Genomic DNA, 16,111 nt, shown 5'->3' with positions numbered 1-16,111 from the left:
ACTAGTCTCAAAAGCAGAATTATGAAAATATACTAAATATTTCATAAGGAGGAAATTATATTTCTGGAATGGGGAATGTTAGTACTTTTCAGTATGGTTAAAGGGTATACGATGGTGCTAAAAATGAAGAAGAGTAGATTTGGGTCTTCAAAGATGCCCAGCTCTAAGTATGTTGTTATTAAATAAATAATTTTTAAAAATTAAAAAAAAAAGTTACAGCCAACTAGTCTCAAAAGCAGAATTATGAAAATATACTAAATATTTCATAAGGAGGAAATTATATTTCTGGAATGGGGAATGTTAGTACTTTTCAGTATGGTTAAAGGGTATACGATGGTGCTAAAAATGAAGAAGAGTAGATTTGGGTCTTCAAAGATGCCCAGCTCTGGGTGGGCCAAAGCTGCAGCGTGTCCTCTTGCTTCCCACGGGGAGGAGTGCAGCTGGGGCCATCCAGTGTTTGGATATGGCAATCTGAAGCCGTCTACAAGTGTGTCGGCCATGTTCACAGTGTCCTGGTGTTCTGGCTTTATTTCTGCTGCTGTGATAAAATATCCTGACCAAAAGCAACTTGGAGAAAGGTTAATCCAGATTATAATTCCAGGTGAAAGTCTATTACTGAAGGAAGTCAAGGCAGGATCAAGCAGCTAATCACATCACATCCAAGTCAGGCGCAGAGAGAAAGAAATGCACCTCCTCTTCCAGGGAGCACTCCTGACTTCAGCTTGAGTCAAGTGCTCTCACCCAGGGCTGCCACTGTAGTACTAAACACTCAGCATGTCAGTTCTTAACGATCTAAGTGACATTAATTAGATGAACTTAAATCTGATTAAACTATATTTGATCACATATTTTTTTTAATTTTATTTTTATGTGTATCCATGTATTGCCTGCTTGCAGGTTAAGTGCATCCATGTCGTAAAGTGCCCACATTGTTCAGAAGAGGCTGTTGGATCCCCTGGGACTGGAATTACAGTTGTTAGTTGCCATATGGGTGCTGATATTCGAACCCGGGTCTTCTGCAAGAACCACCAGTGTTCTTAATCGCTTACACATCTCTCCAGCCCCTTGATCACATCTTTAAGTCCTTCCTAGTACTATGATACCATGGCAGGTTTTCCTTCCCCTTATAACTGTTACTGATGTATAATTTATAATCCATACAATTCACCCCTTCTAAGTATGATGACTATTAGTATATTCAGAGTTGTGTAACCACAGTCCTAATCAACTACATTTCATTACTCCCCCCCCCCGAAAAAAACCCTATAGCATTTAACTGTCACCCTCCATTTCCTTGACAATGTTCCCAGCAGCCCTATGCAGCTCAAACCTACTGTCAGTCTCTATGGAGTTCCTAGTGTGGGCACTTCAGATAAATGGAATTATGCAATATACTTTTTTGGGTTTTGTTTTGGTCTTTTTGAGACAGGGTTTCCTTGTAACCCCAGCTAGCCTGGAACTCACTATGTAGACCAGGCTGGCCTTGAACTCACAGAGATCCCCCTGCCTCTGCCTCCCAAGTCCTGGGATCAAAGGCGTTCAACCACCATACCCAGCAATATATGGTCCTTTGTATGTGAATTTCAATTGTTTTCAAGATCCATCCATGTTGCTGTATCAATTCTTCTCGTATCCCTCGTCCCCCCTTCTCCTCCTCCTCCGAGACAGGATCTCCCTATAGCTGCCTGGAACTCACTATGCTTTGATCTCACATAATCTGCCTGCCACCACCTCCTGAGTGCTGGGATAAAAGGTTATGTGCCACTATGCCCAGATACTTCATTTCTTTTTATGGCCAAGTAATGTTATCTTATATATGTCAAATTATATAGGTATATAATCAGCTGGTGGTCATTTGTTTCCAATTGGGAGATTATTGTTAATAGTGCTATGAATTTTTGTTTCTCTTTTGTGTGTGTGTGTGTGTGTGTGTGCATGTATGTGTAAAATACCAGGAGACATTGGAGAGATGACTCAGTGATTAAGTACACTGGCTGCTCTTGCAGAGGACATGGGTTCAGTTCCCAGAACCCACATGGCAGCTCACAACTGCCTGTATCTCCAGTTACAGGGGCTCTAACGCCCTCTCTTGGCCTCCACAGGCAGTGCAGGCACATGGTGCACTTACATATACGCAGGCAAAACACTCATGTACACAAAATAACTTTAAAAATTAAGATCTGGGGGGCTGGAGAGATGGCTCAGGGGTTAAGAGCACTGATTGTTCTTGAAGAGGACCCAGATTCAGTTCCCAGCACCCACATGGCAGTTAACAACTGTCCTTAACTCCCTCCTGTTCCAGGAATCCAACTGCCCCGCCAAAAAAAATTAACATCTAGTTGTGGAGCAGATGATGAGGTGAAATGAAAGTGACAACTATATCATGTGGAAGTAGGATTCCAAACCCTACCTAAAGCACCCAAGGCAGAGTGTTGCTGTGGGAAGAAACCTTTGTGTGTTAGCTGGGCAGTGTTTGCTATGTGCAGTGCTCCTTCAAAGGCTCAAGTAACCTGAACCGACTTTCCCCAGGATCTTCACCCAAACATAGCATGGGCCTCTGCAAAGACAAATGGTGTCCACTTCAGTAGGACTGCAGATGTAGCTTAGTGGTAGAGTACTTGCCTACCATGCTCAAGGCCCTCTCTCTGCACACAACAGTTTGATTAGGGAGATGGAAATATATACCTGCTGTGGCCTGTCCATTCACAAGTCTAGCCAAACAATTACCCAGCAACAACCATTGTACTCCTAGGTAAATACTGAGAAATAAAAACATCTATAAAAAATTTTGTTACAAGGAATTCATAGGGTGGTGTTCTTCCCTCGGAGCTCCTGCCTCTTCAGATCTTCTTCACATCTCCTGAAAAAATTCCTAAGTTGGGCATGGTAGTGCATGCCTGTAATTCCAGCACTGTGAAAGCTAAGGTAGGATTGAGTTTGAAGCCACCCTGGGATTCTAATTTTTTTTAATTTATTTTTATTTTATGTTTGACTGTTTTTGCCTGCATGTATGTTAATTGCATCTGTGTCATATAATGCCTGTGGAGGCCAGAAGAGGGCACTGGATCCCCTGGAGCTGGAGTTAACAGATTTTAATTTTAGAGTGTATTGCCTGCATATAAGTGCACCCATGTTGCATAATACCCACAGAGGTCAGAAGAGGGTGTCAGATCCCCTGGAACTGGCGTTTTAGATGGTTGTTAGCTGCCACGTGGGTACTGGAACTCGAACCCGGGTCCTCTGCAAGAACAACCAGTGCTCTTAACCACTGAGCTATCTCTCCATCCCCACTCTCTCCTTCTTGATGGGATGCAACCGTTTCAAGCTCTTGCCACCTTAACTTCCCCAACATGATGGGTCAAACCCTTCAACTGAGTCAGAATAAACCCTTTCTCCTTAAGTTGCTTTTGTGTTAGGATATTTTATCACAGCAACAGGTTAAAGAAGCTAAGACACTCTGGATGATTTTTTTAAAAAATATTTTATTTATTTATTTATATTATTTTGATCTTTTTGAGGCAGGGTCTCTTTGTAGCACCAGCTGGCCTGGAACTCGTTATGTAGACCAGGATGGCCTTGAATTCAGAGATTCTCCTGCTTCTGCCTCCTGAGTGCTGGGACCAAATGTGTGTGCCACCATGCCCAGTGAATATTTTATTTATTTTATGGTATATGAGCATAGTGCCTATATGTATTTAAGAGCACCCATGTCCTGCATATGCCCATAGAGGTCAGAATAGGCTGTTGGATCCCCTGGAACTAGAGTTAAGAACAGTGAGACCCGGGTTCTCTGCAAGAGCAGCCAGTGCTCTTAACCACTGAGCCATCTCTCCAGGCCTCTGGATGATTGTTTATTTTTTATTTATTTTTTTTTAAATTTTTTTGGTCTTTTTTAGACAGGGTCTCCCTGTAGCCCCAGCTGTCCTGGATCCACTAATGGAGACCAGGTTATGTGGACCAGGATGGCCTTGAACTCAGAGATCCACCTGCCTCTGCCTCCTGAGTGCTGGGATTAAAGGCATGTGCCACCACGCCCGGCCTGGATGATTTTTTAAAACAAAATAAAATACATCTCTAATCATAGCTACATCAATATAACCTGAAAAATATCTCAAGTTTATCTTCCCCAGGTCACTGCCTTGTTCAAAGATCTATTCGACTAAAGAACACTCTTTGGGCTTGGTTCCCGAGTCCCTCAGATCACCCCACCTGCATCTCTGTCTAATCTCCCTTCCCACCCTCCATAAACATCTGTCCTGTCTCCTCCAACGGCCCTCCCCTGAACACACCTTCCAGACTCTGTCTCCTGGCTTTGCATACTAAGAGTACTTCTCCCTCCCGGTTATTATTTAGATAAGCTTCACCTGCCCAAGGCCAGGTCAGGGCAGCCCCTTCCACCAAAGGCTTCCTCTTTCTGAGGTTCCACAGCATTTACTTTGCCGTGCCAGCTGGATGTGCACTTAGGGACTTGCCATCTTGCTCTACTTAGAAGTTTCTTGAAGACAAGATGGTAACATCCTCTTTCCCCAAATTCAAAATTTGTAGCCAAGTGCTATAATTTCTGTCACTTAACAAGTACACTTAGGATTTACTCAAAGTACCATCTCTTCAGAAAGTCCTTCCGGTCACCTGAGCCAGTACTTAGCCTTGGAGTGTCTTAGTGGGTGGATTGAATCTGTAAGTCCCCACTTTGGGCAATGTGCTGGAAATGTGATCCAGCACATTTGGTTTGTTATCGCTTGTCTTCTACAAGGTTCTCACGTTGTTAGAATTGGTGATCACATCACAAGGACATGTGGGCACAGCAATAGTAAGGATCAAATGGAATGGAAAAGAAGTTGGGGGTGTGGCCTAGTTAGTAGATTGCTTCCCCAGCATGCTCAAAGTCCTGGGTGTGATGCCCAGCACTGCAGAAACAAGGGGTGGTGGGTGGTGCATGCCTGCCATTCCAGCACTCAGGAAGTGAAGGCTGGAGGATCAGCAGCTCTAGGTCATCATTGGCTATATAGGTTGTGGCTAGCCTGGGCTACATGATACCCTGTCTCATAATGATAAGTGAATAAAAATTTAAAAGCTGGGAAGACAGACGACTCTGGATTTCATGGATGCAGCAGGCTCCCTCTGTTAAGAGGCTAAGCTGCAAGAATTGCTCTTTTCCCTCTGCCCTTCTAGGACCCTCCACACTGTTGAACTTTTCCACTACCCTCACCACATCTCCCATTTTCCAGTCTCCTTTTCTCCATTTTCCTTCAGCTCAGGTCGGCCAACCTGAGCACCTACTGTGTGTGAAGCATGAGGGGAAGCACTGGTTCCCTCATTTATCAGCAAGGGCTATATATTCTTATGCGGTATAAATAGCCAAAAGGCTAGGTGTGGGGTACGCCTTTAATCCCAGCACCTGGGAGGCAGAGGAAGGTGTATCTCCGTGAGTTTGAGGTCAGCCTGGTCTACATAGTGAGTTCCAGGTCAGCATGAGCTACAGGGAGATCCTGTCTCAAAAAAAGACAATAAATAAATCAATCTCCAAAAATACATGAATTCCTGTATGCATGTTTATGAGCAGATTAATGGCTCTGAAGCTTTACAGTAAATACTAGGTGAAGACTGAATACAAGTAAAACTACTCTTGAGCAGGTCTTCCCTAGGCCTGTGAAGATCAGAAGAGGTGTGCTGGAGTCCAGACCACCAAGGAAACAGCTCCCACTTTATGAAGCTAATACTTCTGAAGGAAAATCATTAATTCTCCCTTTGGTAAGACTTGGCACTGTGTGTGTGTGCGTGTGTGTGTGTTTATGTCCGCTGTTATTTTCCATATAGAAAACAAAATTATACAGATAGGTGCAGGACTGCTACCAACTGTAGTCTCCCCTCCCTCCCCGTTCTTCCTGCCTCTGGCCTCTGCTCTCCACCCTGGTCCTATTCTAAACCACTGGTCTTTGAATGGTTGCTCTGTGATGTCACAGTTCTAAGCTGCCATCTAGCGGCTCCTACATGTATGTGTTAACAGCCCACCACGTGTGTGGCTTGCAGCCTCACACATTCCTTTCACCTTCTCTGTTTTCCTGGCAGCTCCCATTCCACACTTGATGAACAAGCAAAGGCAACACAGTCGCATGGATGGCAGATAAGAAACACTCGCTTCCTTCAGCTGCGTTGCTAGTTGTCCTGTCACAGATCATGAAAACGGATTACAATACTCCCCATCTTCCAAGAAAACAAGTGTCCCAAGACCCCTGCATCATGGCAGAGCTGCACAAATTACCTTGAAGGTTTTATTCGAAAGCCTCAGTATTGTACACCAACTCCAGACTTTCATATGCACAGCCTTGGGAGCTTGTGGGGCCACAGGACAATGGAGGGAACCTGGGAAGAAGTCCTGTGTCTCTGAAGGGGTGAGTGATGTCCTCTAAGAAATCCAGGCTGAAGCCTAGCCAGAAACTCAAAGGGTCAACAGTAGGAGTACATTAGCTCTTTAGGCAGAAGACCTGGGCACTCGCACACACTGGTCCTTCTGGGACCCTGTCCCGAGTTTCACCAGCCCCAATAGCACTTCAGGACCTTGCTTTCAAGAATTCATTTGAACACTCTTAGGGGAAACAACCCTCATTTTGTGGTTTGTTGTGTTTTTTTTCAAACAAAATCTTATACTTGGGCTGCAGAGATGGATCAGCAGTTAACAGCATTGGCTGCTCTTAAAGAGGACTTGGGTTGGGTTCCCAGCACCCACACTGAAGCTAACAACCATCTTTAACTTCAGTTCCAGAGGATTCGACGACCCCTTCTGGCCTCTGTGGGCACTGCAAGCACAGGTGCCCTTAAGCATATGTAAGTAAAATTCTCATACATATAAAAATAAAAAATAAAGATCTGGGTGTGCCTGATCTGGCCTCTGCCTGGGGTAAGGGCTGAGGCCTCAGCACACCACCTGAGAGCGCCTGGATCCAGCCTCCACTTGGTGGTGAGCTCCCCAAAGCTTCCCCAAATCTCAGCATACCCAACCCCCTAACTGGGATTACATGAGGTCCCTCCCACTGCCCATGGTAGACCTTCCCTACTGTAGGGCAAGAGACCTTAGGAGAAGGCCTGAGAATGCCTGATCTGGCCTCTGCCTGGGACAGGGACTGAGAACTCAGCAAAATGCCTGAGAGTGCCAAAATCAGGCCTCCCCTTAGCTAACTTCCTAAATTGTGCTCTGAGTACCTGCTAGCAGGGGTCTGAACACTGGATGGAAGCCTGAGTGTACCTGGCTGGAGTCTGACTTGGGCCTCTGTGGGAGCTCCTGAGTAGCTGATCTGAAGCCATCAGTTCCCTCCAAAATAAAATCTGAGAGAACCTGAAACCTAGATCAAGCAGCTTTACATACCCAATAAGAAAACAACCAAGGCACACCAGTAACACAAACAGAAGAAAGAGTCAACTCAACAAAAGGCGGCTTGAGTTTCAAACTAGAATCAAAAACAACAAAGGAAAACCACATGCCAAAAGCACAATGGAAAAATAATAGGGAAAACCAAAACAGCATGTTCCCACCAGTCCTGTACAAGAGTTCTACAAGAGTTCTAGAGATAACCCAGGACACAGAATTTAAAACAATCATAAACAAGATCAAGGAATTCAAAGAATTTAAAGAACTCGCAAGTCAAAGACTTAAAGGAAGATAGGGATAAACTTCTGACTGAATTCACAAAAGAGAAACATTGAAGAAAACTCAGGCTGAAATGAAGAAGGACGTGAAACACTCAAGCCAATTTGAAACAACAGGGGAAAGTCTCACCACTAGGATGAATGAAATGGAAAACAGAATATCAACACTAGAGGTTTAACTAGAGTTAAAGAATTGGACCACTCAAGCAAAGATTATGAATTTTTTTTAAAAAAAACGCAGGAAATATGCAGGAAATATGGAACACCATAAAAAGACCAAATATACACATCATGGGCATAGAGGAAGGAGAAGAAACTCAGGATACTGGTATTTTCTATATTTTCAACAAGATTGTAGAAGAAAATTTCTAGTGGGAGAGGAAGTCTGTCTATCTGACGAGTTTGTATTCATGCTCAGATGCCGAGGAGCTCAGAAGGTGGGCGACTACGACCAGCAATAGTCATTTATATAGAGATTAGAAATGCATGTGAAAACGTCTCAATGTCAATTGCTTTGGAATGAATTCTTCTGTATGAAAAAAAAAAAGTTGTGCTGTAAAGTATTCCTTGAGAAATGTTTATAATTCTATGAGAATGTAAATAGTTTCACAGTAATTGTTTTCCAGTTAGAATATTCTAACTTAATTGCAGCGCAGTCTCTTTAATTTCTTGTTCATTAATTTTTAACTAACTTCATAAAAGAATAAGAATAAAAAAAATGTGATTTATTTTAGAAAAAGTTACCTGGACTGCTGAAAAGAATGTATATTCCACAGCTGTTGGATGAAATATGCTATAAACATTTATTAAATCTACTTATTCTATGTTGTAATTTAAAAAAAAAAAGTTAAAACCTCATTCAATTTTATGTCTTATAAGGGTTATACTGAGTTCAATATTGTATAACTGTATTATTTAACTGTGAACCTCAAAATTTACAGCTAATTTTGAAAGAGAAGCATCTTTGCTCTGGAAATTGTTATTGAATATGTTAACGCTGTAATGAAATGCTTCTAATCATGTGGTTATTAAATAATTAAAAAAAAAAAAACGCAGGAATGTAATATGCCAGAGATGTTCCAGGACACCATGAAAAGACCAAATCTATGTATCAGTGGCAGAGAGGAAGGAGAATTTCATGTTAGTGGTATTGACCAGATCTGAAACAGGACTGTAGAAGAGAACTTCCCCAAATTAAGACATCCCCATACAAATACAAGAAGCACATAGAACACCAAACAGACAGGATCAGAAAAGAAACTCCCCACGTCTATCAAAGTAAAAACACTAAATGTACAGAACAAAGAGAAAATCTTGACAGCTGCAAAAGAAAAACAAGTAAAAAACAAAGGAAATCTGATCAGAATTATAGCTGACTTATCAATGCAACCTATGAAAGCCAGAAGAGCCTGGACAAAGGTATTTCCAGTTCTAAATGACCACAGATGCCAACCCAGAATACTTTACCCAGCAAAATGCCTATTATAGTTGAAGAGGAAAGAAAAAATCTTCCACAACACGAATCGGCTGAAAGAATATATGTCCACAAAATCAGCCCTTCAAAAAATACTTGAAGCAACAGAAAGAACAGAAAAGAACAATTATACTCCAGGAGCAACAGAAAGAAAATAAAGGTATAATTGTGGAAAAACTAAATTAGACAAAGAATGCAAACAGTTATCAAAATGATGGCAACCAATACACTTCTTTCAATTATAACTTTAAGTATCAATGGACTGAACTCCCCAGTCAAAAGACACAGGGCAGTTGAATGGTTTAGAAACAAAATTCATCTTTTTCTTGTCTGCAAGAACACTTCAAGGACAGGCACTACCTTAAGGTGAAAAGTATAGAAAAGAATATTCAAGCAAACAGCACTAAGGAAAAAGCAGGACAAAAGAAGACTTCACACTAAAACTTATCAGAAGAGATAAAGAGGGTCACTTCATTCTGATCAAAGGAACAATTAACCAAGAAGATATTACAATCCTGAACATATATGCACCAAACTCTGGTGGACCCAAATTCATAAAAACAACACTATAAGACTTTAAGACACAGATTAACCCCAACTCAGTAATAGTAGGGAACTTCAATACCCCACTGTCTCCATTAGTCAAGTCAACTGGACAAAGAACAAAGAGATGTCTGAATTAAATGATACCATACATCAAATAGACCTAACAGACATCTACCGAATATTCCACCCAAGCACCAAAGAATACACTTTCTATTCAGTACCCCATGGAACATTCTCAAAAACTGACCAAATACTAGGGCAAAAATAAACCTCAACCAATTAAAAAAAAAGAAAGAAAAAAGAATTCCATGCATTCTAGTAGACCACAATGCAATGCAATAAAGCTTAAAATCGACATTGGAAGAAGTCCTAGTCACTACACGAACTCATGGAGATTAAACAACACACTCCTGAATGATGAATGGGTCAAAGGGGAAATTAAGAAAGAAATGAAAGTATTCCTAGAATTCAACAAAAAAGACAATACAACACAACAAACCCCCTGGGACACATTAAAAGCAGTCCTAAGAGGGAAGTTTATAGCTCTAAGTGCCTACATTAAAAAATCAGAAACAGTACAAATAAATGACTTAACACTGCAACTCAAGACTCTGGAAAAGTGAGAACAAATGAAACCGAAACCCAGCAGAAGAGAAGAAATAACAAAAATTAGAGCAGAAATTAATGAAATAGGAACAAAGAAAACAATCCAAAGACTCAATGACTCTTAAGAGCTGGTTCTTTGAAAAACTAAGTAAGACAGACAGACTCTTAGCCCAGTTAACCAAAAGAAAGAAAAAGCAAATCCAAATCAACAAAATCAGAGATGAAAGGGGAAACATCACAACAGGCACCCAAAAGATCCAGAACATTATAAGGGAATACTTTAAAAACCTATATGCTACTGAATTTGAAAACCTAAAAGAAATGGATGGATATCTAAAAACATGGGAACCACCAAAGTTAAACCAAGAAGAGATCAACAGTTTAAACAGACCCATAACATATAAGGAAATTGAAACAGTAATACAAAACTTCCCAATTAAAAAAAGTCCAGGTCCAGATGACAGGGCCAAATTTCACAGCAGAATTCTACTGGACATTTAAAGATGATCTATATCCACTACTATTTAGATTTATTCTAAAAGATAGAAACAGAAGGAGAACTCCCAGATTCCTTCTATGAAGTCAGCATCACTCTAATACCCAAACCAGGTAAAGACACAACCAAAAAAGAAAACTATAGACCCATATCCTTAATGAACACAGATGCAAAATTTCTCAACAAAATACTTGAAAACCGCATACAGATGTATACGAAAAAGATCATTCACCCTGATCAAGTAGACATTATTCCAGAGATGCAGGGATGGTTCAATATACTTTAAGTCAATAAACGTTATTAATCATACAAATGGACTCAAAGACAAAAACCACATCATCTCAATAGATGCAGTAAAGACTTTTGACAAAATTCAGCATGCATTCATGATAAAAGTTCTAAAGAGAATTGGACTGGAGGGAACATACCTCAACATAAGTAAAGCTATATACAACAAACCCACAGCCAACCTCATTTAAAATGGAGAATAACTGGAAGCATTCCTGTTAAAATCAGGAACCAGACAAGAATGTCCACTATTCTCCCCACCTCTTTTCAATATAGTGCTTGAAACTCTCGCTGGAGCAATAAGGCAAGAGAAGGAAATTAAAGGAGCATTCACTGGAAAAGAAGTTTTTTTCCCCCTCCCCCTTAAACTTCATTAATATATAATATATATTCTTTTTAATGTTTAACATCTTTAGTCAGAGATGTAATTTTTTTTTTCATTTTCATGTCATCTGCTTCAAGTTATTTTTGGAAAAAATGTGTTAAAAATTGCCTCTTTTGGAATGAAAAAAGATGTTTTTAAATATTTTCCTTTATTTTCTGTGTATCTTTATGGGAAAATTTTTAAAAATCCAAATTTTGGGGAAAAAAAAGATCTGATGTCCATTTCTGGCCTCTGTGGGCATCTCCAACTCTTGCACACACACACTCCAACAGACACACATACTTTTTAAAAACGTATTTTTTTAAATTTTTATATGTATCCATGTATTGCCTGCATGTAAGTAAGTGCACCTGTGTCATGCAATGCCCATGGAGGTGAGAAGAGGCTACTGGATCCCCTGGGGCTGGAGTTACGGACAGTTGTTAGCTGCCATGTGGGTGCTGGGATTTGAACCCGGGTCTTCTGCAAGAACAACCAGCATTCTTAACTGCTGAGCCATCTCTCCAGCCCCTAAAAATGTATTTTTAGTAAGTGTAATTTTAAAATCTCATGAGGGCTGAAGAACTGGCTTAGTAATTAAGAGCACTTAGCCAGGTGTGGTGGTGCACACCTTTAATCCCAAAACTCAGGAGGCAGAGGCAGGTAGATTTCTGTGAGTTCAAGGCCAGCCTGGTCTACACAGGGGTGAATTACATAGTTCTGTGAGTTCCAGGCCAGCTGGGGTTACAGAGAGACCCTGTCTCAAAAAGACCAAAAACAAAAGACCAGTAACAAAAAACCCCAAAAAAGCAATTAAGAGCACTTGCTGCTCTTGAGGACCTGTGTTTGGTTTCCAGCACCAAAGCTAAGCTCACAACCACCTGTAATTCAAGCTCCAAGGCTTCTGGAGTCCATGGGCACCTGCATGCATATGCACATACACAATTTTAAAAATAAATTTTAAAAAATCACATACTGGAACCATAAGGATTTCTGAGATAAAATCTGGCATTTGTTGTTGTTGTTTTCTTTTTTTGAGACAGGGTCTCCCTGTAGCCCCAGCTGTCCTGGAACTATGTAGACCAGGCTGGCCTCAAACTCAGAGATACGCCCAAGTCTCTGCCTCCCGAGTGCTGGGCTTAAAGGTGTGTGCCACCACGCCCGGCTAGTGCTGGCTCTTTAATACAGTTCTCCTGTTTCAAAATTACTAGTTCTTTTTGTTGTTTGGGGGTTTTTTGAGACAGGGTATGTAGCAAAGGTCAGCCTCAAACTCATTTTGTAGCCACAGATGACCTTGAACTCTTTGTCCTCACATGTCCAACTTCCTGAATGCTGGCATGAACCACCACACTTAGTTTTGTATGGTGCGGAGGATCAACCCAGGACCTTGAGCATGCTAGGCAAACAACTAAGCTACATCCCCAGTCCTCAAAATGACTACTTCTAAAGCAACCCTATACCTTTTTTTGCAGACCACCTGTCCTTGGAACTGGGCTGAACCTACTGGCAGTGCTATCTCCAAGGAACTATTGAAATACATGTTGAGTGCCAAACGGAGAGGAAAGAGGAAGAGGGCCCTATTTTCTCTCATCCTAATAATATACGCTCTCAAATAAGCTCAAAAAGGGATCATTCCTGGACAACTTCAAGAGCCTTAAAGAACATCAAGCTAGTCACATAACAGCAAGTGTTAACTACAAAGTAGTAACATCCCGCAGAAATAAGGTTTAACTGCATCTAAATTGGAGATTAAGAAGCAGGGTAATTAACTCAGCATTGTGAATAGATTCATAGAATTCTTAAAAATCACCTATCTGGGGCTGGAGGTAAACATTCAGTTGGTAGAGCTGCCTATGCATGAGGCTTGGGGCAGAAGTGTACTGCTCAATGATATGGCACATGCTCAGCACGCATGAGGTCCTGGGTTCAAGGCCAAGGAAGAAAAATTGAAAATAGAGTGGGAAGATGGATCAGTGAGGAGGTGAGGGAGGCACCTTACTATACAAAGATGAGGACCTGTGTTTGAATCTCCAGAACCCGCATAAAAGCCAGATGCAGTTGGGTGCATCTATAACAGGAAGTAGCAAACAGCAGACACCCTGCATCCTAGCCTCAACAAGCTAGAAGGAGCAACACGTGACAGTATCCTCTACCTCCACATGCATGCCGTGGCACTCATATGTGCACACACACACACACACACACAGATAAAATAGCTTACCGCTGGAGATGTGGCTAAGTGGTAGAGTGCTTGCCTAGTATTTATAAGACCCTGGGTTCAATCTCCAGTACCTCAAAAATAAATACAATTAAAAATCAGCTACTTAGTGTGACATCACAAAATCACTCATTTCACACATACATGTAAAAAGGGGCTGCATCCAAGAATGAACGAGTATATTGCAACAGGAGCAACTGAGGAAGTACATGAGCAGAAGTGGTGAGATGCGGGTCGCATGCAAACAGGACAGCACCACACAAAGAGCACTCTTCCCCACCCAGGTGGGTTCAGTGCCCACAGACATGGGTTAGAGCTCAGCTGGAAAACCCAGTCATTCCCAGCACAGGCCTCACACAGTGCAGGGAGATGCCTTAGGCCATGCGGCTGTATCGCCAGAGTAGGCCTCAATAGCTGTGCTGCTATGACTTGGGGCCATCTTGAAACAAGACTGTCAAAGTGCATCCAAGCTTGGGGAACTAGCTTCTCAATCCCATGCTTGAGAAGTCTGTCAACTTTCTACCAAAACCTGTGGGACCACAGCCCTGGCTGCTCAAAACACAGGCCTGGTGAAAAATCCCAGACCCCGGCTCAGAAAAGAGCACTGCATGTTGTTAAGGTCCACCTCACGCATGGATCTTAATTTCTGACTTTTCTGTGTGTGCTTATGTGGAAGTGACTGTGAGTACCTGGAAACTGGAAAGGAGTCTAGAGGGAGAAAGAGGCCTTAAGGGACAGGGGTATGAGAGCAGCCATGATGTGAAGAGGAAATACTGGGGGTGGGGACAGCAAGACAGAGAACAGAGGATCCAAACATGGACTTATCAAAATGCCAAAATAACAGCTGAAACAGACCACTGAGGTCGGGTGAGGCTAATAGTTTGCTCTGCAACCTTTATGTGATTAGAATTATTCAACTTTATTAAATATGTCAAAAAATTCAGGAAATGAGAGGGGGGAGACAGAAAGCACACCTACAAAGTGGCCGAAAGACATTAAGGACAGTGAGATGGCTCAGCTGGTAAAAGCACTTGTTCTCCACACACATACCACATCACTCTCGGGCCCATGCTCACATTACACACACCTAAACATTCTAATAACTGAATACATTGGGGGGGGACCCATAAAACATGGCTGATGGAAATGGTCAGGCAAGCAACACCAGGGCAGTGTAAGACTGTGTGCATCTCATTCCTCAGCTGCTTAGTGTTAAGGCAAGCTAGTTTTCAGTTTTTCACTACATATAGCATCCCAAAGCTAATACAGAGACCAGTTTGCAATACAATGTCCACAAATACCGACACTTCAGCTATTGTGGCACAATCCTGTAATTCTAGCACTTGGGAGGCTGAGACAAAATTCAAGTTCCAGGCTACCCTGGGCTTCTACTAGAGCAAGCCCTGTCACCCACCCAGCCAAGTCACTACTGGCAGACGTAGAGAAACATCTGCACCATGTGAGCACTAGTCACTCCTTTTTGCTTGTTCTGAATCATGTCCACTACTGTTCACTGACAGACCTGAAATTTCCTCCCTCATATCCTGTACTTCCCCTCTTCACGGCCCCCACAGAACAGGTGTTAATTCATCTCATCACGTGCCTGTATCCACACTCACTCATTGAGGCTTGCTCATCTTAAACTTCACACACCTTTTTATTTTATTTATTGCCTGCATGTATGTGAGTGCACCTGTGTCGTGCAATGCTGCGGAGGTCAGAAGAGGGCTTCGGATTCCCCTGGAACTGGAGTTAAGGACAATTTGTAGCTGCCAAGTGGGTGCTGGGAATCAAACCCGGGTCCTCTCCAAGAACAGTCAGTGCTCTTACCTGCTGAGCCATCGCTCCGGCCCCACACATCTTTTTTAAAAAATATATTTTTATTTAATGTGTATGGGTGTATTGCATACATGTAGGTATGAATGCCTGGGCATGTCAGAAGAGGGTGTTGGGTCCCCTCGAACTGGAGTTCCAATTGTTAGCTGCCATGTGGGTGCTGGGAAACAAACCGAGGTCCTCTGCAAGAGCAGTTAGTGCTCTTTACCACTGAGCTCTCTCTCCAGCCCCATCTTTTTTTGTCTGAGATAGATGAAGCTGGCCTTGGAACTCCTGCCTCTACTTCCCAAGTATTGCAATTATAGGCAGGCACCAAGATCAGTTAAATATTTTAGTTTATGCATATGAATATTTTGCTTGCTTGTATGTAAGGGCACCCCTGACAGGTAAGGTCCCTAAAGGCCAAAAGAGGGCATTGGATCCCCTGGAACTGGAGTTATGGATAGTTGTTAGCCACCATGTGGGTACTAGAAACTGAAGTCAGGTCCTCTGCAAGAGCAGCCAGTGCTCTTAACTGCTGAGCCATCTCTCATTCTAAAATTTTTATTTTCCTATGTCTGAGTGTTTTACCTAAATGTAAGTAAAGTGTACACATGTGTGCAATGCCCCCACCCAGATGCCAGAAGAGGGTGAGATCCC

Source organism: Nannospalax galili, unplaced genomic scaffold, assembly GCF_000622305.1.
Source record: "Nannospalax galili isolate Female #2095 unplaced genomic scaffold, S.galili_v1.0 scaffold252, whole genome shotgun sequence".
Taxonomy (NCBI): domain Eukaryota; kingdom Metazoa; phylum Chordata; class Mammalia; order Rodentia; family Spalacidae; genus Nannospalax; species Nannospalax galili.
This window is presented reverse-complemented; position numbering follows the sequence as displayed.